We start from the raw sequence: 26,407 nt of genomic DNA on the forward strand, positions 1-26,407 counted from the left end.
AAATATAGAAACTCTGAAACAACTATTCACATACACAGACAAACACAGAATTATAAACGTACAATTAGCTATTTTAGGTAACATAATTGAGCCGAACAGGGAGAGTAAAACATGGTTATGGCTACTAACCCCTATATAAACAGTAAAATCATATCTTGGAATCTTAACGGAATAGGAAACCGAAGGAAACAGCAGAGGGTTTGTGATTTCTTAAAGAAGCTTGAAGCTAGTATATACCTACTCCAGGAGACCCACATAGAGGAACATGAGTGTAAGAAGGTCTTTGAGAAAAGGCATTGGGTACAGGACATTTTATGCTCCAGGCAAAAGGGAACAAATAAAGGAGTAGCAATAATCATCAGAGCAAACAGGAATATTAGAGTTCAGAAGTGGGACACAGACCAGACAGGGAGATGGTTGGCGGCTGAGCTCTTAGTAGCAGGTACATCGTACAATGTTGCAGTCTACTATGGCCCCAATGAGGACAATGAATCTTTTTTGGTTAAACTCAAGAGGGTTTTAATCTCCAGTAGGGCACCTCTGATCCTAGGGGGAGACTTCAATCTTGTCTTTGACACTCAATTAGATTGTACTTCAAGAGCGAAATATACCTTGCCGAAGAAATCCCTCACTGTTTTGAAAAATATAATGAAAGAACATAATCTGTTGGATGCATGGAGAACAAAAAATGGTGATCTCAGAGAATACTCTTTTTATAGTAAAAAATACAAGCAATTCTCGAGAATTGACTTATTCTTGGTAGATCACCTTTTGGAACCAGCCCTGACCTCGGTTACTCACATTCCTGTAGGCCTTTCGGACCACTCAGTAGTACAGCTTAACATCAACCTTTCAAATGCTACCAGCGAACGCAGATGGACCCTTGACAGAACAATCCTCTTAGATGATAATATGAAAGTTAAAACCTGCAATAGCATAAGGGAGTATTTCTCATTTAATGCGGGCTCTGCATTAGAACAGATAGTGTGGGAGTCATTTAAGGCTTTCCTCAGAGGTGTATTGGGATCCCAAATGAGATTAAAAAGAAAAGAGATTAAAGACATAGAAATCAAAGACCTTGATTCTATTAAAAAGAAAGAGCTGGAGCTTCAACACGCAGTTCTGGAGGAAAGGGAAAGGATCCCAGAACTAGAAAAAGAACTCTTTGAGCTGCAGCTGAGTCTTAAAGCCAGTACTGATAAACAGATTCACGACAGATGGGAAGTCAGCAAACTAAAAAACTTCGAATACGGAGAAAAATGTGGGGCACTTCTGGCGTGGAAAGCAAGAGCAGACAGGACTAGAAATAACATTGACACCCTGACCCAAAGGGCCTCTGGAAATCAGTTATTTAAGGAAGAAGAAATTAGGGAGGAAGCCAGAGGATTTATGGAGGAGCTATATCAAGAAAACATTAAGATTGGCACAGAAGACCTAGAGAAGTGGTGGAACCAAAGGGCACTACCACAATTGAATGAAGAGGATAAGAAGACCCTGTCAAGAGACATTACAGAGGGGGAAATAAGAGCTCAACTAAAGAAAATGAGTAGGAATAAAGCCCCGGGCCCTGATGGTCTGCCGACAGAGATCTATAAAGATTATGAGAACGAGATCACTCCACATCTACTGACTCTTTTTAATAACATCTATCAGCAAAAAGGGGGTATCCCACGATCTTGGTTCGAGGCCACTATTACCCTAATCGTAAAGCCAAACAAAGATCCAAAGAATATAGAATCATACAGACCCATATCTCTTTTAAACTCGGACCTTAAAATATTTTCTGGAATATTGGCCGAAAGACTATCTAAAGTTATTAAAACTGTTATTCACCCTGACCAAAGGGGCTTCATTCCAGGACGACAACTTAACGAGCTGACCTTCCAGGTTATAGGCGCAATAGATTATGCTCTATATCAGGGATTGCCACTTACCATCGTGGCAATTGATGCCGCAAAATCTTTCGACCAAGTCAACTGGGTATTTCTGTGGGACACTCTAATAAGGTTTGGTTTTCCATCACCTTTTATACAGGCTGTTAAAAACCTATACGTCATCCACGAGCTAAGGTTTTAGTTAACGGAGTCTTGTCAGACTGGTTCGAGATATCGAGAGGGACGAGGCAGGGCTGTCCCCTGTCTCCTCTCCTTTTTGATTTATATATTGAGCCCTTCGTTACGGTGATTAGATCTGACCCAACAATTTCTTCTTTCAACATGGGTGGGTTGGAACTGAAAACTGCACTATATGCTGATGATCTGCTACTATATACCACAAACCCATTAGAGGCGATCATAAAGTTATTCACTCTTGCAGAAGAATACGGAGCAGTTTCAGGGTATGGCATCAACAAAAATAAAACAGATATAATGAGCTGGAATAGCCCTATCCCCATTCCTGATGTAAAGATTAAGATTAGATACTTGGGCATACATATTACTAAAGATCTATTAGACCTACCTAAAGTGTCTTGGCAGGTCGTGGTGAAAGACATTACCAAACTTCTTCAAAGATGGTCTAATCTTCCTCTTAGTATTTATGGAAGAGTTAATTTAATTAAAATGGTAGTATTACCAAAGGTGACCTTTCCATTCAACAGTATTCCGCTAACATTCCACAATAAAGATATCTTAAATCTTCAGGGGAAAATAAGTTCATTTATTTGGGCATCTAAGTCCCCAAGAATTGCCTGGAAGAAGCTAAGGAGAGGGCTAAAAATAGGAGGACTGGCTCTCCCGGATTTGTTTAACTACTGCTATGCATTTCACTTAAAAAAATTTAGACTCCTGGCCAATAAATTAGATGCATCGTCACATGGTCGTTTGTTTCAAGCTCTTCTATCTGACCTACCTCAGGGCCTTGAATTTTTCTGGTTAAAATTCGGTGCCCAAAAATTCTACAAAAAAGTCCGCCTCAAAATTTTACTAACTGCCCTAAAAGTTTGGCAAATAGCATGTAAAATATGGAAAATTCCATATTATAACTCTTCAGCACCAATTTGGGACTCCCCCGGAACACCAGAATGTCTATTAGATAGACTCTCATTCCCCCTGAGGGAGGCAGGTTTAAATAGATGGGGAGATCTCCAGATGAATCAAAAACTAATGGACTGGGTATCCTCATCTAATATAACAGGAGGAGCTCTAGCCAGGTTTAAATATTATCAGCTATCATCATGGTGGGGGAGCCAAAATTGGATGTCAGAAACTGAAGATTGTGACTTTTTAGACCTGGCAAACAGACCAGTAGGTTGGAAGGGTGAGGTCTCAGCGTGGTATAACGCATTAATTAGGGCAACTGATAGTCAAGGGGCAGAGATCTCGAAACTCTGGGGAAACATAATAGGAGAAGATCCTGAGAAACAACTAGAGGTATGGTTAGATTCTTTTGCAATCTCTCAGAAAAAAATAAAACCCGCTAATCTTAGGCGAAATCATCTGTTTACTGCATACAGGGTATACTGGACCCCCTCCAAGCTTTCAAAAATTTCTGGAACACTACATGTATGCCCTAGATGTAAATATACAGAGGCAGATGATATACATATTTTTGTAGAATGTAGTGAGATTAAAAACTACTGGTTAGCAGTCTGTACCTTCTTGGGAGAGGCACTGGTTAGAACAATCACAGGTAGCCCTAGGTTGATTTTGATGGGTTTGTTGGAAAAATATGATTTGACAGATAATATTACCCAGTTTATATTTTATGTGATTGTTATCGCTAGAAGAGAGGTATGCAAAGAATGGAAATCCCCAACCCCTCCTAGGTTTGCAGAATGCTTAAAGAACATTATGGCTATTAGTAAAACAGACCTCAAATGTGGTGGAGAGGAGGCGGAAAAGATTTGGGCACCGTTGCTTAAATGGTCGGACAGTTAGACACTAAACGTCCAATGATTAAGCCAGGGGTTTGTGGTCTGGTCCTCCCCGGGACAAGGTACAGGAACATCGAACAGGGGAGTTGGACTAGTAAAAAACCCACCTCTGGGAGACTTCTCGAAGGCCACACACATAACCAATTATTCCAGGGCGCACAGTAAGGTGTTTTTCTGTGTCGGCAGAGTTGAGAGTTTCCATCTGGAGTCATTCTATCTGGTGGCAAAAAAAAAAAAAAAAAAAAATAGCAGATTTATGTTTCAAAGGAAAACAACCTGACATGAGCAAGGCATAAAATACATTTTGAAAACATATAATTAGCGGAGAAAAGAGAGGATTATCTAAAATCATCAAAACAGCTTGAAGGTGTAGAACAAGAGTTGGCATCTGAATCATTAGTGATTAACAAAGATTCTGTACCAACCACTGATGTTACTAATATTGCTGCAAAAGAATGTTGAAAGATTGTCAAACAAATATAGAGAAAGGTTAACCTACTTAATTAATGCACAGGGCTAGCAATATTATGAATAGTTTTGAAAAGCCCTCAAGGAGAGTTTTCAGACAATCAAACTTTAGGTCCATAATTGCATACATATTCACAGGCCCATGTTATGCAAATTATGAGAGTCAGATAATTACAGATTGAACCATGGTGACATAGGGAAGAATATCTAATTCTCACAATCAACAAGGGGGTTCGTCAATGGGGCTATTTGCTACTGGTATACGATCTGTAAGAAATAGATGAAAATACGCTTGTCCGTCCTATAGGAAAGAGCTATGTCTGCCAAAGATGGCAAGAAATGCACTCCAAAAATAACATGTTGCCATAGGATCCAAATGCAGTTGCACGCACCATCTAGACCATCTGTTCCAAGCTGACTGATATCTTTTGTGATTAGAATCAGACTACGATTTATCGATAAGGTTGAGAGCTTTCTTGAAAATTCCCAGCACTTACTATTGTCTCCAAGCTGCCAGCCACAATCAGTGTTGAATGGTCAATGGGGTAGGCTGACATACAAGGTCAGGGAGCAGAGTTGGAAAGAGCAGGAGAATACAGGGGTGGCAGAATAATTCCAGACGTACTGCAAATCAGCTCTGAGTTATCCACAAAGGAAAAAATAAAATTAGCTCTGCTTTCTGTTTCCTTACCTGGAGAGCTACTCTCAACAGCATAGATAAAGCAGGAAATGTACAGTTCAAACCCTTCTATCCTTTAGAAATGCATTTTTTCCTAAAAGGTCTTGTCTGCAATAGTAAAACCGTGGTAGTTGCGAGTTCAGATGACAAGCAAAGAGATCTAACTGGCATGAATGAGGGGTGAGTGATAAACTCTGCTCCGCCAGCTGTGTTTGTTAATATTGATGTTAATGTACACAATGATACGTGCATGTACAAAGCAAAAACCGAATTACTGTTGTCGAAATCCCCAACCTGACCTCTCCATCAACCAGAAACAGGAATACGTGGTAAGGTAGGCCCTGCACCCTAGGCCTGAGGCTGCTAATTGTCAGATCACAAGTGGGATGGCATGTAACCAGGAGGACAAACGCACAAACAGGAAAAACCCATATTAGTACCACAAATATGAAGCAACATCACAATGGGCCTGAGAGACTGACCCCAATATAATGCTCAAGGCCTGAGGGGTGTACATTTTGCAAAACACCATAAAGTTAGATGTCACGTGAAGTTAGGAACACTCAGCCAATCAGGACACAGTACATTACAAACACAGGGCCTCATTTATGAGAAATGACGCATCGCTGCGTGAAAGCAGCGATTCGTCACTTCTCAGTGCGCACTCTTTGCGTCATGATTGATGAGTCATATTTATATTATGACGCATCATGTCGCAAGGAGTTACAGATACGTCAGTATTTCTGACGTATCTGTAGGCGCAAAAGTGATGCATTGCTGGAGTGTGTCACAAAAGTGATGCAACTCCAGCAATGTGTACTTTCACATGGAGAAGTCCCATGTTGTTAGTGCCTGCGTCAGTTTTACGCCTGCCATGAAGCAGGCGTAAGATTTTGACCCATTAGCGGCCAAGAAATGGCACAGTGAAATCTTATAGATTTCACTGCGTCACTTCCATGACCCTTTCTTGCGTCAAAACGCCCCCTTGCATCCATTATACCTGACGCATGTATAATGTGGCGCAGGGGTTTACAAAGTGATGCATCTACCTAGATGCGTCACTTTGTAAATATGGCGCAACAAGGCGCATTTCTTACGCCACTTGTGCATCACAAAAAGTGACGCACTGACTGCATAAAAGTGACACACAGCCTCATAAATGAGGCCCCCAGTATTTACACGCTCCCCATCTGGGCACATTACCCACTGGCCCTCATTGTGTCCACGTAAGGTCATCACCCACCTGCATTATTTCATCAGGTGGGAGTACTTTATGGCTTTGTGACAAGACCCACATTCCACTCCTGAAACAAGATCTTTGAACTGTTTTATGATGCTTCAAGAACTGTATAAAGAGACATTCAAAACAATTGTACTTTGAATGAGTCCTGAGACCCATGTCCCTGTGCTAATTCCTGGCCATAGTGTTTGATTCAACCAACTGTCACTGTTTTTGCCAAACCCCTCGTCTTTGTTTTTTCAAGGTAAATTTATATTCGAGCAACATTTTGGTGAGCCAGATAGGAGAGATTGGTGCTTTGAGCCTGACCGCAGCCGAAGATAATGACCCTGCGCTGACGAATTCACATCAGCGGAGCAAGAAGGTGAGAAAATGCCGCAATTGATTAAAAGCTGTCAATTAGGTAAGAGGCTTACAGCAAACAAATGATGGACGGAATGCTGACAATGCCAACATTCTCCCCCAGTCAAACATCTGGGTTAAATCCATCGTTTTTTTGCCACTATGCCACCACAGTTTGGACCTAGCCATATGCAAATCAGTCTTGACCCTGTGCCTCATGGGAACAGTCCAACCAGAACTGCCAGGCCAGATCCTCCCTGGATTGGCAATAAGCATCCTGGGACCGGTTTCAGGGTACGTCACTAACCCTGGGTGAAGTACTACGCTACGCTTGCGTAGTTTGCTAAGTTTGCACTACTTTGCACTATGTGAATTGCACGTAGCACAGCGTAATGTAGTGCAGCAGTCATTATTTGCTTGCTCGCGGTCCTCAACGGCAAGTTGGTAACCGCGAGTGAGCAAAATGGATCCCAGCAAATCTTTTTCCTGGTTCACGTTCAACAACATCAAGTTGCCTATCGAGAGCGTGGAAAATAAACGTCCCAGCGAGATTCTCAACGGGGGGAGGTCAGGTTTCTCATTTATTTATTTATTTAGTAAGCTTATATAGTGCAACAGCTACCTGTAGGTTTCCCGGCGCTCTGGAGCAACGCTATTTTTAGGAGGGATCAGGAGGAAATTATTGATTGAACAACCATGACTTAATGCCTCTATGGAATTTAACATAGTTCTGTTCCAACCGTAGCTGAAGAGGTAGTGAATTCCACAGGGCAGGGGCCAGCTGAGAAAAGAGCGCCCCCCCATCCTCACACGTTTAAATCTGGGAACTGCGAATTTAGCCTGATTGGATGAACGAAGATGACGAGAAGGGATGTATTTTTGGACCAGCTTACAGAGATAGCTGGGAAACATTCCTGTGTTAATTCTGAACACAAAGCAAGGAGCTTTAAATTTGGAGCGGTTGCCAATCTTAAGCCAGTGTAGGTCGCGTAAGTAGTCCGAAATATGGGTCCTTTTAGGAAGGCAAAATAGAAGTCTGGCTGCGGCATTCTGGATCACTTGAAACTGACGAGTGACCTCTTTAATAATTCCTAAATATAAGATGTTTCCGGAGTCCAGTCTGGAAACAATAAGAGCCTGGACTACCATCTTTTGGGCCCCTTCTGGTAACTGCCAAAGAATTTTCCTCAGCCATTTTAGAATGGCAAAGCATATTGAGGCTGTCTTTACTGCTTGTTGTTGCATAGACAGTTTGCCATCAAGCATGATGCCCAAGTTAAGCACAGCCTGCACTGGTTGAGGGGTAGGACCCATTTCCATTGGCCAATGCATAGGGCCCCAAAGCTTTTTTTGTTTGCCCAGGATCAGAAGATCTGTTTTGCCGCCGTTGAGCTTCAATTTGTTGGCGTGCAACCAATTTTCAATTCTCTGGAGTCCATTAAAAAGGGGCGACACCTCAGCCTTGTCAACTGCCGATAAAGAGAAGACAAGCTGGGTGTCATCTGCATAGGAAAATATAGTAAGTCTGGCTTCCTCTGCTATTGTTGCCATAGGACTTATATATATATTAAAAAGCAGCGGACTTAAAATAGGCCCCTGAGGTACTCCATAAGGGAGACCAAAGTGCTAGAGTTGTTTTTCTTAGAGAAAACCTGAAAGGAACGGTTCAACAAAAAGCTCACTAACCATTTCAGGGCGTAACCCCCCACACCCTTAGATTCTAGAGTCTGGACAAGAGTTGCATGAGAGATGGGATCAAAGGCGGCACTCACATCCAGTAATACGAGTGCCACCGTGCCGCCCCCATCCAGTCTCTGACGAATCGTTTGTCACTCCCAGGAGTGTAGATTCTGTGGAGTAACCTACTCTGAAACCGGATTGCGACGGGTGCAAAAGATTGTTGGCATTGACAAATTCCGACAATTGGTTATTCACGTGCTTTTCCAAGATTTTGGAAAAAGCCGGTAATAGTGAGACAGGGCGAAAGTTAGAGAAAACTTCTGGGTCCCCATTAGCTTTCTTCAGTAATGGTAGGACCATGGCGTTTTTCCATGTGTCCGGTATCACTGCTTCCTCCAGTGAGGCATTAAGTAATTCCCTTATTTTGTCTAATATGCGTGGATCCAGTTGTTTTAGGATGCGTACCGGAATAGGATCCATCGGGGATCCCGACTTAATGTTCTTTAAAATCTCCAAAAAGGATGTCGGGTCAAGCCGTTGCCAGCTGGTGAGTAGATTCCCGGACGATTCTGCCAGCTCATTGAAGTCAATGGAAGTTGTAAGCGTGGGTACAGGGCTCTGTTCTTCAATCGTCCTAAGGTCAGTGTCAATTTTTTCAATGTTATCATTATAATATTTGGCCAAATGGTTGCATTGAGTTACCGATAATTTGGGGGGTTCTGGTTGAAGTGCTGCACCCGCCAGATCCTGTACCACCTTAAAGAGGAGTTTAGAGTTATTTTGCGCAGCCAAGATGCTATTTTTTGTAAATTCTGCTTTAGCCTTCTTACATGCTAGTTGGTAGGCCTTAATAGCTTCTTTATATGCCACTTTTTCTACTGGATCATAATGTTTCCTCCATTGCCTCTCCAGCACCTTGCATCTACTTTTTTCGGTTTTCAGTGAATCAGAAAACCAAGGAGCTGGAGGACGGCAATACCTTAGTTTATTCTCGGTTAGTGGGATGATCGTATCTGTTGCAACAGTTAGCCACTTATTAATTATGTTTGTATCTGCAACTTTAACCACATCTGAGTCAGGCAATGAGTTCAGTAATCGAGTATTTAAACTGTCCAGGTTAAGCCTACTCCAATTTCTGGACCAGGTGGCATCAGCATCAGCTAGAACAGCATTCTGAGGCATTGCCAGTTTGATTTTAAAACTAACTAAATAATGGTCTGACCAGAGAAGAGGCATATTAGGTTCACATGTTAAGTTGTTAACATTGGAAAAAATGGGGTCTAGCAAATGTCCTGCTTTATGCGTGGGGCCAAGATTACATAAGGCTAGATTAAGAGCTTCAAGGTCTGAAATAAAAGTCGAACTAGTGGAGCAAATATGGTCCTCCAGATGAAGGTTAATGTCACTTAAAATCGAGAAGTTAGTGGCTTCTACTAAATATGGGGCAATAAAGTCTGGGAATGCAGCCACCCAAGCTCCTGCTGCTCCCGGGGGCCGGTAAATAAGCATCCCTGAGAGCGTGAACTGAGGTGTGAGAGTGAGTTTAAATAATCCGGCTTCACAATTATTTTGTGGTAATTCCTCCCATTTGCAGGTAAACTCCTTTCTGAAAATAATGCCTATACCTCCCCCAATTCTATTCTTAAGGTCCATTCTGACGTCCGTATAGTTTAACGGAATTGCAGTGGCTATATCAGGTCCAGAGCTCTCATTAAGCCATCAGGAAAATGGCATCAGGTTGGAGGTCATTTATTAGATCATGAATATCCTCTTTATGTTTGTACAACGATCTGCAATTTATAATAAAAAATCCATATTCTTTGGACGTAGTGTTTCCTTTATGCTTGCCATGAAAGTTGTCATTGTTCTGCATCGGAGTACTCCCATTCAACCTTTACAAACACAGGGAGAAGGAGAAGCTGCAGCCTGGACAGGAGAACGAAGAATTCTCTAGGTTCAGCAATTTACAGTCCTGATGGCTTTTAGGTCGCAATTTAGTAAGATCTCCCTGCAAGTAGCTGAGAGGAGGCATATTTCAAACAGGTGTGGGGCCCCTGGTCCCGGTCGGGTGCGGACGGGTGCGGACGGGTGCAGACAGGTGCAGACGGGCTTGCCTTTGGCGCGCGTCACACTCATGAGCCCTCTAAGTACTGAGGCAGAAGTAGTCCCGCCCCCTGTCCTCTAACCCGGAAGAAGACTGTACCACCTTCACCCCCTCCACAACAACCGGGAAAAACCCGTGGTGGATCGGGGAGTTGGCGGAATGAACTACGGGAGTCCAAGGAACAGTATATGGCGGTCAGTGAACAAGAAAATACAATGCTTTCCGATTCAGTGAAATTTGAAAAGAAAACAAGTACATTTTTTTAAAAGCATTAATCTAAATAGCAGCAATCAGCGACCGTACCTAAGGCAAGCGTGCGTCCAATTCGCGTCGTGCTCATGAGCCCTCTCAGTACTGAGGCACAAGTAGTCCCGCCCTCTGTCCTCTAACCCGGAAGAAGACTCTACCGCCTTCACTCTCTCCACAACAACCGGGAAAAACCCGTGGTGGACCGGGGAGTTGGCGGAATGAACTACGGGAGTCCAAGGAACAGTATATGGCGGTCAGTGAACAAGAAAATACAATGATCTCCGTTTCAGTGCAATTTTAAAAGCATTATTCTAAATAGCAGCAGTATGCTTGCGACTGCTCGGGATGAGAAACTACCAGTCCACGTTGAGAAAGCTGCCGCTCGAGTAGAAATCTACTTGAGCAGCAGAAAACTACCGCTTGCACTGTGCAAGATGCAGTTTGCACTGATTGCTCAGTGCGGGTAAGCATCCAGCACTTTGCAATCAGTGCGAACAGCATTTTGCACAGTGCACTTTGCAGTTCGCGTAGCTATGCATAGCTCGCTTAGTGCGAAGTGCACTTCGCGTAGCTATGCATAGCACTACTACACGAACTACGCCCAGGGTTACCCTTCTTCAACCAGGCTAGCCTAAATCCAGTGGCACAGTGAAGAAGGGACCCACGTCTGGGCATACTCATCCCACTTAGGGCAAAAAGTGTTACAGCAAAGAAATGATGGACGGAATGCTGACAATGCAAACATTCTCCCCCAGTCAAAAGATCCGGGTTAAATCCATTGTTCTTTTTCCCACTACACCACCCCAGTTTGGACCCAGCCAAAAGCAAATCAGTCTTGACCCTGTGTCTCATGGGAAAAGTCCAGCCCGAACTGCCAGGCCAGGTCCTCCCTGGACCATAAATGGGCATCCTGAGACCGATTTCTGGGTATGTCACCCTTTTTCAGCCGGGCTAGCTTGAATCCAGGAGCAAGGTGAGCAAGGGACCCACGTCTGGGCATACCCATCCCACCTACGGCAAAAAGTGTTACAACAAACAAATGATGGACGGAATGCTGACAGTGCAAATATTCTCCCCCAGTCAAAAGATCTAGGTTAAATCCATCGTTCTTTTGCCCACTATGCCACCACAGTTTGGACCCAGCCATATGCAAATCAGTCTGTACCGAAACCGGTCCTCGGATGCTTGTTTCTGGTACAGGGAGGACCTAGCTTGGCACTTTGGGCTGGACTGTTCCCATGAGGCATAGGGTCAAGACTGATTTGCATATGGCCAGGTCTAAATTGGGGTGGCATGGTGAGCAAAAGAATGATGGATTTAACCCAGATCTCTTGAATGAGGGTGAATGTTTTGATTTGTTTTAATTAGGTAAGAGACTACTTTTGATCCTTAGTGCCCAGCATCTGGCATATTGCAAATATTTTACCTGAGTGCACGGTCACTGACGGAAATCTAACATATTACCCAATTCGTGTGTTTGAACTGAGCAGTCACAAGGCAGCCTCAGAGGCGATTTTGCGGAAGTTACCTTTCATCAATAGACAGCAGGCTAAGAAAGGTGAATATTGGTTGTCGCTTGGACCGCTGAGTGTGATACAGATGGTAGGCTCTGCCCTGGGTGTGATGCAGGGTCACCGTTTGGACTGCTGGGCATGATACAGATGGTACTCATAGGCCCTGGGTGTAATAAAAGGTGTAATTCAGACATGAGGGAAAATTTGGACCTTGATTAGGTGTAGCTTGTGCTTGGCCAAGGACGGCCTGTCGTTGTCAAGTTGTTCCTCGTATCTATGCAAATTGTTGTTATCTTTGTCTCAGAGCCACTATCGACAGGCTATCAGGCTCACTTAGTTCCGTGTACTGCATAAAGGCTTTCCTCATCATCAGGTAGCATGCACTAAGGATATGGCAAAGGAATATTTTGACAAAGTCATCTTTATTTCTCTGTCAATGTGAATCCAAGTAGAGTCTGACATTTGGATGCCTACAGGAGCCTAGGCCCCACTCTGCTGCTGATTCCCCAGGGCGAGGTTGGCTGGCCACGCATCAGGGAGGGCAGTGTGATGACAGGGCAGGGTGGCTTCCAATCCAGTGCAAAAAAGAAGACACTCAGTTCCCCTCACCCAAGTCCAGTTGGGACGAGTTCCTATGAGTAGAACAAAAGGATCCCATTCTTGGGCGTCCAGCCCAGGACCAGAATTCCTTCATGCCTTGTGATCCCAACCATAGCCAATAAGCTCCAGGCCAACGGAGGCTCCTTTTTCAGTTCCAAAACAAGGCAATGTTCTCGTGCCAGAAGCCAAGTCTGCTGCACACTTGGGATGCTGAAGACCCCATACCATCCATAGCATGAACAATACTTCGACCCTTTATAAACCACCACAAGTTGCTGGGCCAGTATCGAGTTCCCCAGAACAGTTGGTCATCCCAGTCTATTACCCGCATCAGGCGACATTCAATGAGTTTTGGCCTCCAACAGGACTCTCCATTGAGCAACATTCTGCCTTCTCCTTTCCCTCAAGATTATCCAAACAGCCAAAGACAGCGTGTTGGGTCATGTCCCTCCGAAACATCGACGGTAGCATGTCACTAGTCGGAAGTCTCAGGCCACAGCCGGATACAAAAGGCCCAAAAATCTCAGGTAAAATGTAGTCAAGGGGAAAGTGGGTGCCGGGATGAAAAGAGCCCCCAAAAATACATTACAGCTCCATGCAAGGTGTTGAGAAATATGCTCACCATGGTATCCTGCCAAGCAACCAAGCTGGCAACACACAAGGCCTTACACACACCATCTAGGGGAATAAATTAGGCCAATCATGGACAATGCCACATCTGAAACACATGGTGGCCATGGGACAGCTCTCCGACTCTATCCAGTAAACGAGAATCAAAATACCTGATTACATGAGAACATAGTGAAACGCCCAAAATACCACCAAACCCCCCCCCCCAAACCTAGCCCAAAAAGAACCCTCTAGAAAAAGGGTGTAGTCAAGACACCCGGCGTCATTAGGGAGGGTCCTAATGCATGCAGCATGCTGGAACTTGATGGGTATACACATGATTCTAGAGAACGCTGTGATTGCCCACAACATTAAATGACAGCACACACCCTCTTTACACATCACCCCACGCATATGTAGGTCAAAAGGCATACCACGCACTCCCTCACTAGGAAAGCCAGGATATTATACATCCAGCTACACCTGTAAATATTAGTTACAGAGCCCACAACATCCACAGGGTCACAAACACCACCACTTAATTTATCATTTCCTATTATAGTGAGGGGGAGAACCAACAACCCATAAGCAAGATTTAAGGTGACTCATGAATAAACACCCTTTTTCTCCAAAAAGTGGATAGCCTGATCAGGGCCACCTTCTAGTGCCCCCCACAAATAAGATGTGCGAATAAAAAAGCACACCCTTAAAAAAGAACAGCACCGGAATCCCCAAGAATGACTAATGATGGTACATAAGGATGCAAATGTTTTCGAAACCCTAACCAACAAGCAACAGTTCTTATCTAACAGGTCTGCAATCGGGCCACAAAAATGGACCAACCTTACAGCGGTCCACAATCTCTCTGGTAACCGCTTCCACAATCCTAACAATAACCTAAGCATGCAAGTCCAATACTTTGAACTTTTTTCAGTCTGTTGCGCATTGAACTCTTTCAAACTTTTTCAAAGTAAAGAAACTGCCAATCACCGGAGTCCCACATACATCTTTCCTGGATCCATCCCCAAGATCTGTAATGTTCCACACGTTATGTATTGTTATACAATTTTATACCCTCTGTTTACTGTGGGCATGGTCACACCCACGTATTGTCAAAGAACTGCCTAGTCAAATGAAGTGCACCCTGACATTTGCAAAGGGATTGCATAGGGACCGCTCCCATGTCACTGAGTCATGCTTTATTTGTTCGCTGATACTACATGCAGCAGGCACACAGGCTTTACTTTCCCGGAAAAAGCACAAATGCCTTCGCCACCTGTACCTGGGTAGGATTAGGGCAAAGATACAAACCAACAGAGTAGAACTTCATAGATTGGTAGTGAAAGTGACCCGAAATGAGACCAATCCCACAGCACTGTACCTCTTCACCGATCCTAGTGAGATTCAAACAGAGTTAGATAGGATTAACAAGTGGAGCACCATGGGGAGGATACTGTTTGGCAATAAGACTTTCCAGAAAAGGTATTCTTGGAGGTAGCCACGCCACCACACCAGTGCACACACACATCCACTTCCATTTCCATCTGTGGCCACCGGGTGGTCCTTAGCATGTCAGGTGCAGTCTTCTTTAACAACAAATGGACGCCGGCATGGAGTTCCAGTGTAGGACCATCAACCTCAATGACACAAAGGGAAATGAGTCTTGTAGGGGAAGTTTGAATATCAACATAGATAACCCCGGTGGGAAATATAGGACACTAAGATAGGCAGGTACATGTGGCTTGAATGGATGGGGCCATCATCAAGATGCCACTGCAGCTTGCGACACTTACTTCTCTGGCCAGTGCTGCCCATGACATTTCCAAAACAACTATTAACCATCACACTCCAAAAAGTGTGACTATTCAGACTGTTCCTGTCCCTCAAAACTATAAGTATAGCTTGAGCGCTGGCAATAGTCATTTTTTATGTATCTTGAATTATTAAACATCTGTTGTTGTGCTCATCTCTGAATTAGACAGTCATTGCCACCATGGTGCAGACTGTCATAAGTTCCGGTGTTGATAATTAAGTGCTGGTGCTGAGCACCGGGAACCACTGGCTCAAATTAAGCGCTGACTGAATCTTTGTGAGAAAAAAAATCAACAAGAAATTTTTCCCAGTCTGAGATGAACATCTAGTAATGGCACTGCACTGCACCATTGTGGGAAAACCTTAACACATTATTTTCAATAGATTCTTCATAGATATTTTGGCTAACAATGCAGACTCTTGGAGGCACTTGGATTTTTGCATAGGAGTAGCCTCTTTATGCGTTCTTTGCATACATTAAAAAAGGGGGTGAGGCACAAGGCAAAGATTTTTGGTGCTGTACTCACATCAGCTTTTTGCCCTAAAACAGCGATTTGTGTCATTTTGACTTCTGTGGACCTCCACTGAGCAATTTCCTGGTGAATGAGTCATGACTGAAATCCAGGGATCCCTTGACTCGGACATTAGTGGAACCTGGAGCACTCAGCTTAAGCAATTTCTATGATTTGAACCTCAAATCAATACACAATACTGAAACAAATACACAGCAAACAAATTCACAAATGATTAAATATCTAACTTAATAGAACAATACAATCGAAATGTATTATTTTAATAGGAAGGTTGAAGCTTTTCTAAATTTGTTTATTAATTTTAAAAGAGGAAGCTATACACTAGACTCTAGAATATTATTTTGTCTTTTTTGCTCCTGATTTAGGCTCTCTTTTTTCAGTCTTCAATTGAGGCCACACATCTTCCAATCTATATTCTGTTTGATGTACTTGGACTTCTCTCACGAATCCAGCTATTGAGACATGCATAGGATTTGCAATTCCTTATCAGCAAATCCTTATTTTTCGGTAATAAGGAATCGCAAACAGCATTTTTGATGCATGTGCCAGTTAGCACTTGAGACTTAATCAATGCTTCCATTTCAATGCTTTGAATCATGCAGTGCTGCGCAACATCGTGCATGCACCCACAACAAAAAATAACAAATATAATAAGATGTATGTGATTTTTTTTTTTTAATGACCATCTAATAATGAAATGAACTAGTGAACACTGGGTAGTTCTTTTTTGATTTCTAATCACAATTATTTTTGGCACGTAGGTAAAGTGATGTACGGAGAGATGATGTGATTGTGTCCAAGATTTAAAAACTTGATCAAGTGGGAGAGGTTGGGTTTAGAGCGCAGGCCTGAATGAATATTCAATAGTTTGGTTCAACAGCACACATCTACCCCTTTACATTTGGTTTCTCTATCTGCATGAAGCAAAAATCGAATTTGGGTGCCTGCATATGATACATTAAGTTTCGGAGTTCTTTATTTAAAAATAAGGGCTCAGATTTACTATATATTTGTACAAGTGCGTGTGCGACACAATATGTCCCTTCATAGAGCAGCACAAACAGAAGCTTCAATCAACTTTCACTTATATTAGCTATTTTGTACCTACCGTTGATGTAACCACAGTACCAACCTCCTGATAATTAAAGCAAATTTGGGAGTAGCAGGGCAGGCACCACCTCACCACTAGGATTCTAACCGAAGCCACGTCTAATAAAATACCATGACCTGGCATTGTGTGGAATGTTAGTGCCAAATGAAACAAATAGCAAACATGGGACAAGCACAACAGTGTATGCTGCTCCTTTGTGTAATGTGTAATTTCCACAGAATCAAACATTTTACCCTTGAGAAGTTGTCATTGTTTTGACATTTGTGCTCGAGTTGGGATCTGGAGTACGATGCTCATGCATGGCATCACCGATGCTTATTATGTAAAAGAATAAGTGCTTGTGCTCTAAGCTATTTTCATACCCCTGCTGCCCTATCGACAGAATGACAGAGTGCCAAATGTCAAGGCTGTGTTATCTTGATTCCACTTCATTCCTCCTTTACCCACCACCAAATACTCCCACCCCGTTATCTCACTCTTTCATTCTTTTTCACTCTTGCTTTCTTTCTTTGTCACTGTTTTTCTATTGTTCTCTTCCTTTTTTTCTCTTTTTTGTTCTCGTACGTGTGCTCTACATCAAAGTCTGATGAGGAAAAATAGGTCTCCATCCCCGAAATATAAGTGTCTATGGGCCCCAACTGCAACCACTGGCGCAAATTAAGGACATGGCATAACTCCCTATCCTTTGTGCTTTAGCACACAATGGCTTTTTGTTATCCTGAGCACGGCTGATATCATCATTTGGTGTATTACTCTTTATAAATAGGGCACTTTTAAGTTTGCTGACGTTTACCCAGAACAGTGCTGAAGATTCTTCTGCACACTGTGGGAAATTGACAAAATCTGGGCCAGGAATTCTAATGATTTGCTCAGTATGTTTATGGTGCATAATTATAAGAAAACAAATTGTTTGGGCTTACTTACATTTCCTCACATAATTTCTCTACCTTTTATTACGACTTATTGACTAACAATAGAACCAGGCAACAGTCAGCGGCTCTAGACATGTGGTTCGTTGCTTTCACGCATTAAACAAGTACCAAAGTCGCTAAATCGTATTTCATCTGTTGGGGTACATCATAATCACATGTAGAGTGTACCTGAATATAATCATTTGCTCTATTAATGAGAGAATGAGAACATTGTGAAAATGTATCAACATGAATATGTGACTTACTTTAGGTCATTGACAAGTCGCATGAAGAATTAACATAGAAAATGAATGTAACTAACAGAAAACATTAAGGTGAAGAATTTATGTAGTGCACTGACAATTATACAAGTACTAATGGGTTTTATTAATTATGTTATTTCAAGCATAGATAAATGTATTAGTTGAAATTGCATTAATGTTATGTGAAATCGTAAAACTTCCATGGTGTTTCCTTATGTTAGCTGATATTCATAGGCCTGAAATGCAAGTCCCTGAAAACCCTCGCTTTAGAATTAACAGTTTGAATTTCATGTGTGCTGTAAAATCTTTTTTCTTACATTTGTGTTGCAGACAAAGAAACGCTCTTTTGCTATTTAGGCACGGAGAGAAGAAGTTACAATCGTGTGACTTGAGTCGATAAAGGACGTTTCCCACCAGGAGAAGGCCTGGGAACCAAGAACAAACTGTTGCAACCAAGGTAAATGGTCGACATCGTGGAAAAATACTTTCAGGGCTGTACCTACAGTGGGTGGTGTGATTCAAATTGAATCATGGAAATGCTTCCTGTGGATAATTAGTTGTTAAAATTAAGGATAGTGCGCCTCTTCTTTCTTGCCTTCAGAGAGAGAGCATCCTAGATCGAGCTCTGTCTTTGTGATGGTAGCTTTATGATACTTGACCTATTGATGGTGGAGACACTTCTTAGGAAAATTCAACGCACTGACACCTTTAATCTTCCCTTTTGAAAATGCTTATATAGGGATGTCACCTTAGTGCTGCAGTTGGGATAGATTTAGTGCTTTTCACTCACCAACCCTCGATGTAGGGAAATTCAGGCTCATGCTTCCTGATTTTCTGTATCCTACTACTTGAGCTAATTGTGATGTTTATGCTGCACCGTCTAAACTGGATGAGCAGATTTGGCCATTATGCCAATTTCTTTGTATCTATATACTCTCCTATTGAGGTGCCTTTATGTTCAGTTATATTTGGCCTTGTAATAAACTTAACTAACGTAAGTAGTTGTGAGTGGGTTATAATATATCAAGAAGGATTATTGCTGAATTGATTGTTTCCTTAATGACCTTTCGCCCCTTTATACTTTCATGCTGTGAAATTGAATGACTCTGCAACAGGTCTGGAACTTATGGGTCCGACCATTTCAGTTGGTAGCAGAGAGGATGGTTTGTACATGAATTAAGGGGAAAACCTAGAAATAACCTAGCATAGGTGGAACCTAGCACCCCAAATCCCAAACTAGAGTCCAATGATCGAGAACAGAAGGTGACAGAATTTGGCAGAGACTGATCGAGTTTGATGGTGCGGCGTGATCAGTGGCGGAAGGAGGAGTGAGTAATAACTGGGTGTATGCAGTGTGTTAGATTGTGGGAATTATTTAATTGTGTAATGTCTTGCGGAGTTGGGAGTAAGAGTCGAGTGAATATATTGTTTCAGGCCAGTCGTGGTTCTAGGTTTGAGATTTGAGCTGCAGGTCCTGAAGTGACCTAAGATCCTGGGATATTAAAAGGTATAGAAGACACTGAGATTGTGATTGTCTGGCCAAAGAATTGAAGAATTGTCATGAGACGTCCGCCGCAGTTCCAACTAAGAAAGAGAATTTTGTGTGAATGGGATGTATGGGAATCGTCTATAAGACCTTGTGTACATGGGCTAACTATAATGATACGGGTGATCTTAACTCATTGAGCGTCATCGAGCGTGAATGGTTTTGAATTCTATTGATCCTTTTTAAATGGCAGACAATTACGGATTTAAGATGATTGTGTGAGTGAATGCGTACGAACACGTTGTGAAGGAGGGTGAGCCGCTGCAAGGAGTGAGAGTGATGTCGGATGGTGTCGCGCTATGATAGGTCGGTTGGTGTAATGCCATGCTGAGATTGGGTGGAGGTCACCGGGAAGTTGCAGTTGAAAAAGACTGTTCTGTCATAACGTGGCGAACAACAAAAATGCAAATTGGAATCATGCGATGTTTTAGGGTGTTGCAGGATCTTTTTAGGGGTGCTAAGGAAGTTGTTATTCGAGTGGACGAAGAGGCGCTGCCCAAGGATACTTCAGCACACTATATGGCGAGAAAAGGTGGGCTTCACACTGTATTTTGGCTTAAAAATTAGCATAGGGTCACTGAAAAAGAGGGTGAATTGTCATTTTCACGCTTTGGTTCATTTCAGTTGGATGTATGGAATCAGCTCAAAGGAGCAATGTTTGCCCTGGGACCTTTGCCTAGACCAACACAGTTTGAAGCATAAGATGCATGGATTTGTGCAGCTCATGCTGAGCAGAGGGAGAAATACCAAGGGAGAATGAGGAAAAGTGTGAGGGCATATCAAGACGCACAGTGGGATGCACAGCTTAAAAGAAGGAGAGTGGATACCATTGAGGAAGAAAGGCTGTACCCAATGCTGGTAGGAGATGGATGATCTCAGTATAGGAGCACAAAGCCAAATGGAAGTGACAGTAGCGATAATGAAGAGAGCTTATTGGATGGGTTGTTAGCCGAGCGTCCTCCACCTTATAGTCCACAATCAGGGGAGGGGGAGCGACTCAGGAAGGGCAGAGAACATGATAGGTGTAGCAGGTACAGTGGGTTCTGATCCAGGGGTCGTGGCAAGGATATAAGCAGGAGTTGGGGGACCGGAGTGTCTACCTTGGGAGGTATGGAACAGAAAGGGGTTAGTGCTGCTTCATGGTTGCCGGAAGCACTTAGACTACCAATTACCATTGATCCTGTTGTTCCTGTTTATGATCCAAGCTCAGTGGGAAGCCTCAGCCAGAGACAGCTCATACATGCTGAAATGACTTGGGAAGAATAGGGAGTATGAATGTGAATGGTTATTCTTTAATGCTTATGGAATCTAGTACCCCATAAGTGACTACTGCTGACCCTTCCAGAGTACGCCATTGACTCCAGTAGTGTACAGTCTATGCCTATGGTAAGCACTAGCTCAGATCTGCAGATGTGAGAAACTCCTGTGAGAGGACCAAGTGGTGCGATGCTAGAAGCAAGCACAAGTCAGAGAGCCTCTGGAAATCAGCACGTCCTAGATGTTGTGGACTTGGAGTCTTGGTTGAGAGACCATAATAACAGTAAGGAAAGTCAGAGTAGTACGTCGAGTCAAGGTACCATCAAGGCTGCAGAAGGGAATGATAGGCGATGTGGTGAGACTGAAGGCTGAGGTAGACAAAATCTTCAGTGGGAATTTATCTTTAGACAGAATAGAGACCTATAAGCCAGATGATCTGTTGTTTGTAGTGAAAGATGTCACCCGAAGGGCAAGACAAGCACATGAGAAATTGTCTGAGTTGGGTCAGAGGTAAAGAGTAGATTTGTTTAAATGAAGACTTTACAGGGAAATCACAGGCTTACTTACAGTGACCAAGAGCTAGAGGAAAAGAGAGTGAGGGGGTTGAAGACGCACATCCGAGAGTTGGTAATAGGGATAAGTGCCTAGAGTACATTGGATAAGTGGGAGGAGAGATGGTCAAAGAAGAAGAGCGCAAGAAAGGCGACAGGAGAGAAACCACCTCCAAGAGGGGGAACACAGTGAGTTGAGGCATATGCGTTACAGGAAGTGCCCTGTGGAGGGTATTTTTATGTTCCCTGGAGTCTGGTTGACATTGCCTCATTCACAAATGATTTATCCAGGCTGAGAGAGAAATATCAGCGTGGTATAAGCAAGTTGGCTTCCTTGTTAGGATCTCGAAAGTGTTCTGGATTGATTAGGCAGCTTGTTTGAATTTGTGGTTCCAAGTGATCTATGTTCTGCTTCTAAGATAGCTGTTGAATGGCCTCCTGCTGAGCCTGAGAGGGATCCAGTAACTCATGGTCCTTCACTATTGGTTATGAAGAAGTACAATCACATGATCACATGGTTACAGTGCAAACTAGCCCCCTAAGGCATCTATTGGGTTAAGATAGATCGAACGACCCAGGAACCTAAAGAGTCTGTACATTCTTACCATGAGAGGCTGTTACAAGCCTTTAAGCAGTACAGTGGATTAGATACTCTCGACCCCAAAGATATGGGACAATTTGTGTCCAAATGTGTGACTGGATTGAGGCCGGAGATCAGCCTCATGATCCAACAGCACCTAATTAGTTGACAGAGAAAATCCATGGATGAAATCCTACTGTACACCAGGTATTGCATGGACGAGGTGGATTATTTAATCTTGGGAGGATAAAGGAGAAACTGATGCTGGTTCAAATGCGAAATACCCAGAAAGGAGAAGAGGTGCTGGCACTGATAGGAACTGTAGCTTGTGGGCAATCAAATGTTCTCCGAGGTGTCCAAGTGGCATCAGTCGCAGAGTTGAAGTGACAGGGAAGAGGAAGAGTTGTCCTCATAGATTATTATTATTATTGTTAAATGAAATTTGTAGAGCGCGCTGACACCATGGGTTTCCTGGCGCTATAAAACAGAGGTGAGACGCAGGCTGGGAGTTACTGGATTAGCAGGATGGGGGGAAGAGGAAGGTTTTGAGCTGCTTCCTGAAATGAAGGAGGGAGCTGCTAGATTTAATAATCAGGGGAAGAGTATTCCAAAACTTCGGGGCCAAGAGGGCAAACCTTCGCCCGCCGAATTTATTAGTTCTGGTTTTGGGCACAACAAGCATGTGAAGATGGGCAGAACGTAGATTGCGATTTGGGCGGTAAGGATAGATGAGTGAGGTTAGGAAGGCGGGGCTGGTGCCGTGAAGTGTTTTGAACGTGAGGCAGCCCAGCTTGAAGGCCACTCTTTGTTCTATAGGCAGCCAGTGCAGTTTGTGCAGCAGGGGTTTGGCCGATTGCCATTTGGGAGATTTGTAAATGAGGCGGGCTGCTTGATTCTGGACTACCTGTAGGTGGTAGAGAAGTGATTTGGGAAGTCCGTGATAGAGGGAGTTGGAAAAGTCCAAACGGGAGAGCACAAGGGAGATGATTACTTGGATCAAAGCAGCTGGGGGGAGTAAGTGGCTGACTTTGCGAATCTTACGGAGTTGGAAAGAGCAGGATGATATCATGGAGCCGACTTGAGATCGGAGAGGGAGTTCGGCGTCGATGGTCACGCCGAGGCTCTTTACAGAATTCGCGGGGTCAGTGGGACTCCCAGTTCGGTGGGCCAGAACTGGGTCCCCCAAAGAGAAGGGCTGGAGCCCGGAAGAAGGAGCTCAGTTTTCCCAGGGTTCAATTTCAATTGGTTGGAGTTCATCCACTCCTGGATGTGGAGCATGGCGGAATGGAAATTGGCTACAGCGCTCTGGGAGTTGAGTGGAAAGATGATCTGCAGATCATCAGCATAGTTATATACTGTGATGTCCCAGTTTCGGAGTGAGTGGAGTAGGGGCCGGAGGTAGAGGTTGAACAATAAAGGTGACAGGGAGGAGCCCTGGGGAACTCTGCATGTCGTGGAGGTTTTGGGCGCTGTGTAGGGGCCTAGACGGACGGCTTGTGTTCTACCAGACTAGAAAGACTGGATCCAGCTGAGGGCATGGGCCTGGATACCAGCCTGTTCGACACGGTGAAGCAGGATGTTGTGGTCAACCGTGTCGAACGCGGCCGATAAATCCAGGAGTACGAGGGCCTGGGGAGTCCCTGCATCGGCGTTTCTCCTCAGCGTGTCAGGGACAGCCAGGATGACAGCTTCATTTGAAAAGGTAGGCCTGAAGCCCGCCTGATTAGGCTCCAGGTAGCGTGAGGTCTCGATGAAGTTGGAGAGGCATCGAGTGGCATGCGCTTCAATTAATTTGAAAAAGTAGGGCAGAAGCTATATGGGGCGGTAGTTGGACAGTTCTGCTGGGTCCGCGCCAGGTTTCTTCAGTAGCGGGACTAAGATGGCCTCTTTGAAAGTGCTGGGGACAGTGCCTGTGCTGAGCGAGCCATTCAGCAGAGGTAAGATGCATTCGGGTAGAGAGTGACAGACGCTCCGTAGGATCGGGGGAGGACAGCCATCATTCGGAGAGCCCGATTTTATCCGGGACGCGAGCTGTGCCAAGGAGGCAAGGTTGAGGGAAGGGAAATCGGTAAAGACAGATGAGTTATAGAGGGGAGTATCGGGAGTGGAGGTCTGAGGAGAGGTGGGGATCGAGGCCTTGATCTTATTAATTTTCTCCCCAAAAAAAAAAAAGAGATTGAGAGCGTCACAAGTTCCTTGAGTGGGGGTTTGACCTGGGAGAGTTCTGTCATCGGAGGCAAGTTCGTTCATGATTCTAAAAACTTCTTTAGATTTGTTGTCCGAAGATGAGATTCGGTTAGAGTAGTGGGCTGATTTAGCGGAGGAGATTGCGATTTTGTAGTCTCTACGGGCTAAGGTGTATTGCAATCTTTCTGATTCTGAGTAGTTACGTCTCCATGTCCTTTCCAGCTGGCGTACTTTCAGTTTAAGTTTTTTGAGGTCGTCTGTGAACCATCTGTGGGGGTTGTGGTGTCTGGTCGGGGGGAATTTGATTAAGGGGGAAAATTGGTTACTGGCTGATTCCAGCCAGGTGCCGATGTCGCTTTCCAGCTTGTCGATGTTGGTTGGCAGATTGAGGGCAGGCCGAGAATCGGAAAGGGTCGCAAGAAAGCCTTGGGAGTCGTAGGAACTCCATTTGCGAGAGAGGCCGCCGGCCATCAGTGGGGTGGAAATTCTACCACTGACAATGAGGGTGGTATCGATTAAGTGGTGGTCTGACCAGGTGCAGGGGGAGACGGATGGTAGAGAGAGAGAGTTAGATTTTGAGTCCATATCTGGTCCAAGATGTGGCCCTTAATGTGAGTAGGCGAGGTGATTTGTTGAATCAGGTTGAGGCTGGTGAGAGTCTCAAAGACCTCTGAGGCATGGGGCCCGGCGTTGGCATCGTTGAACCAGTAGTTGAGGTCGCCGAAGAGGGCGAATCTGGGGTTGGAGGCGAGTAGGTTGATCAACTGGTCGGTCAAGGTGGCCGCGAAAGAGGGCATAGGTTGGGGGGGTCGGTAAAGGAGGAGTGTTAAGGCTCCTATATCTGTTTTTAGACTGAAGATAAGATTATCTACTCCCGGGAGGGAGAGGAAGGAAGTGGAAATGAAATTGATGTGTTTAGATATTATGGCGGCTACCCCACCCCCAGAGCGGTTACCTGGCCGGTCGGGACAGAGGATGTAGTAGTCTGGGGGGAGGGCCGCCAGAATGTCAGGGAGAGAATCCGCAGTCAACCAGGTTTCGGTAAGCAGGAGTACGTCCGGTTTCTCAGTGGATAGAAGGATAAAAATGTCGGCATGGTGTTTTACCAGGGAGCGGGTGTTCAGATATAACAGCCGGATGGTAGTATCGCTCTCAGCCGGTTTGGCGGGGGGCGTGCTCCGACTGGTGGGGCGTCGATTGGACGAAATGATACCGGTAGTGGTGATGCGTCTGATGGTGGAAGGAGAAGGTGTGAGGTTGGGGAGTTGTAGGTCCCTGAGGGAATCAGCCGAATATGAGATAGGGTGGCCGACGTGGCTGGCCCCTGGGCCCGGCCTGGCGCGGACGGGTGCAGACGGGCTCGCCTTTGGCGCGCAAACGGCGCGCTCGTTGCGCGCGTCCTCTGCGCGTCCGGGGAAGGTACATTATTATTATTATAAGAGGGGAGGGGCGTGGCCTCAGGGCCGTGGGCGTGGCCTTGGGCTGATGAAGGAGAATGGCGGCGGAAATCTTAGTGCCGTAGCAGTGTTTAGATCGGCTGCATGGCGATTATAGAAGTGAATTAGGGCGGGGGTGTGCCCTGAAGGGAGTGAAGAGCAGGTAAAAACTGTTTTTTTATATCAACAAACAAATGTTAAAATACGAGCGTACTCCCGGCTTCCGCCTCAGGAGTGTTGAACCTCAGATAGGGGTAGATGTTGCAACTCTGAAGAAGACCACTGACTGTTATTTTTCTCACAAGATTGGGCACTAGAAACGCGAGTGTTGCCTTAATCCTGCCAATCAAGTGCAGGAAGGAGAACCAAGAAGGAGGAGCAAATCAGTTATCAAAAGTGACTAGGCCAAGATCCCTTAATGTAGGAGGGAACTAGAACCAGTTAGTAAAAGTGCTCCAGCAATAGAAGCTCTGGGTGCTTTCGATCTGGACCCGCCCTTATGATGGTGCCTGAGGGGAGAGGAATACTGTACACTTGGTGCAGTCTTAGAGGTAGACCAGAGTGGACCATATGTAGAAGCAGACGTAGATGGTCATGCCATTACATTCTTGATTGATACTGGTGCTACCTATTCTACTGTGAGATATGCAGTAGTCCCAAACATTCCCTTCTTGGGAAATCGATCAAAATTGTAGGGGTCTCCAACAAAAAAATGCCAAACCTTTTGACAAAAGAGATGCAGGTCAAAATCAGTTGGTGGTGTGTGATTTGAGTCTTGTCTGTTTGGTAGGGCATGAGCTTTTGTGCACATTGAAGTGTACAATGTACTGCACACCTAAGGGGGAATCGAATTGAAGACAA

The 26,407-nt window shown here is 44.3% G+C and overlaps 1 long non-coding RNA gene across 1 annotated transcript in view; it reads right to left on the reverse strand.

The window, feature by feature from the left end:
- The window catches only part of LOC144825071 (uncharacterized), a 349,012-nt gene that overhangs the window by 110,724 nt on the left and 211,881 nt on the right, over positions 1-26,407 (reverse strand). Inside the window, exon 2 of the long non-coding RNA XR_013609256.1 lies at positions 3,982-4,091. This is a non-coding gene — a long non-coding RNA (uncharacterized LOC144825071). The remainder of the gene's footprint in view (positions 1-3,981; positions 4,092-26,407) is intronic.

The sequence above is a fragment of the Lissotriton helveticus genome, chromosome 3_1, assembly GCF_964261635.1.
Source record: "Lissotriton helveticus chromosome 3_1, aLisHel1.1, whole genome shotgun sequence".
Taxonomy (NCBI): Eukaryota; Metazoa; Chordata; class Amphibia; order Caudata; family Salamandridae; genus Lissotriton; species Lissotriton helveticus.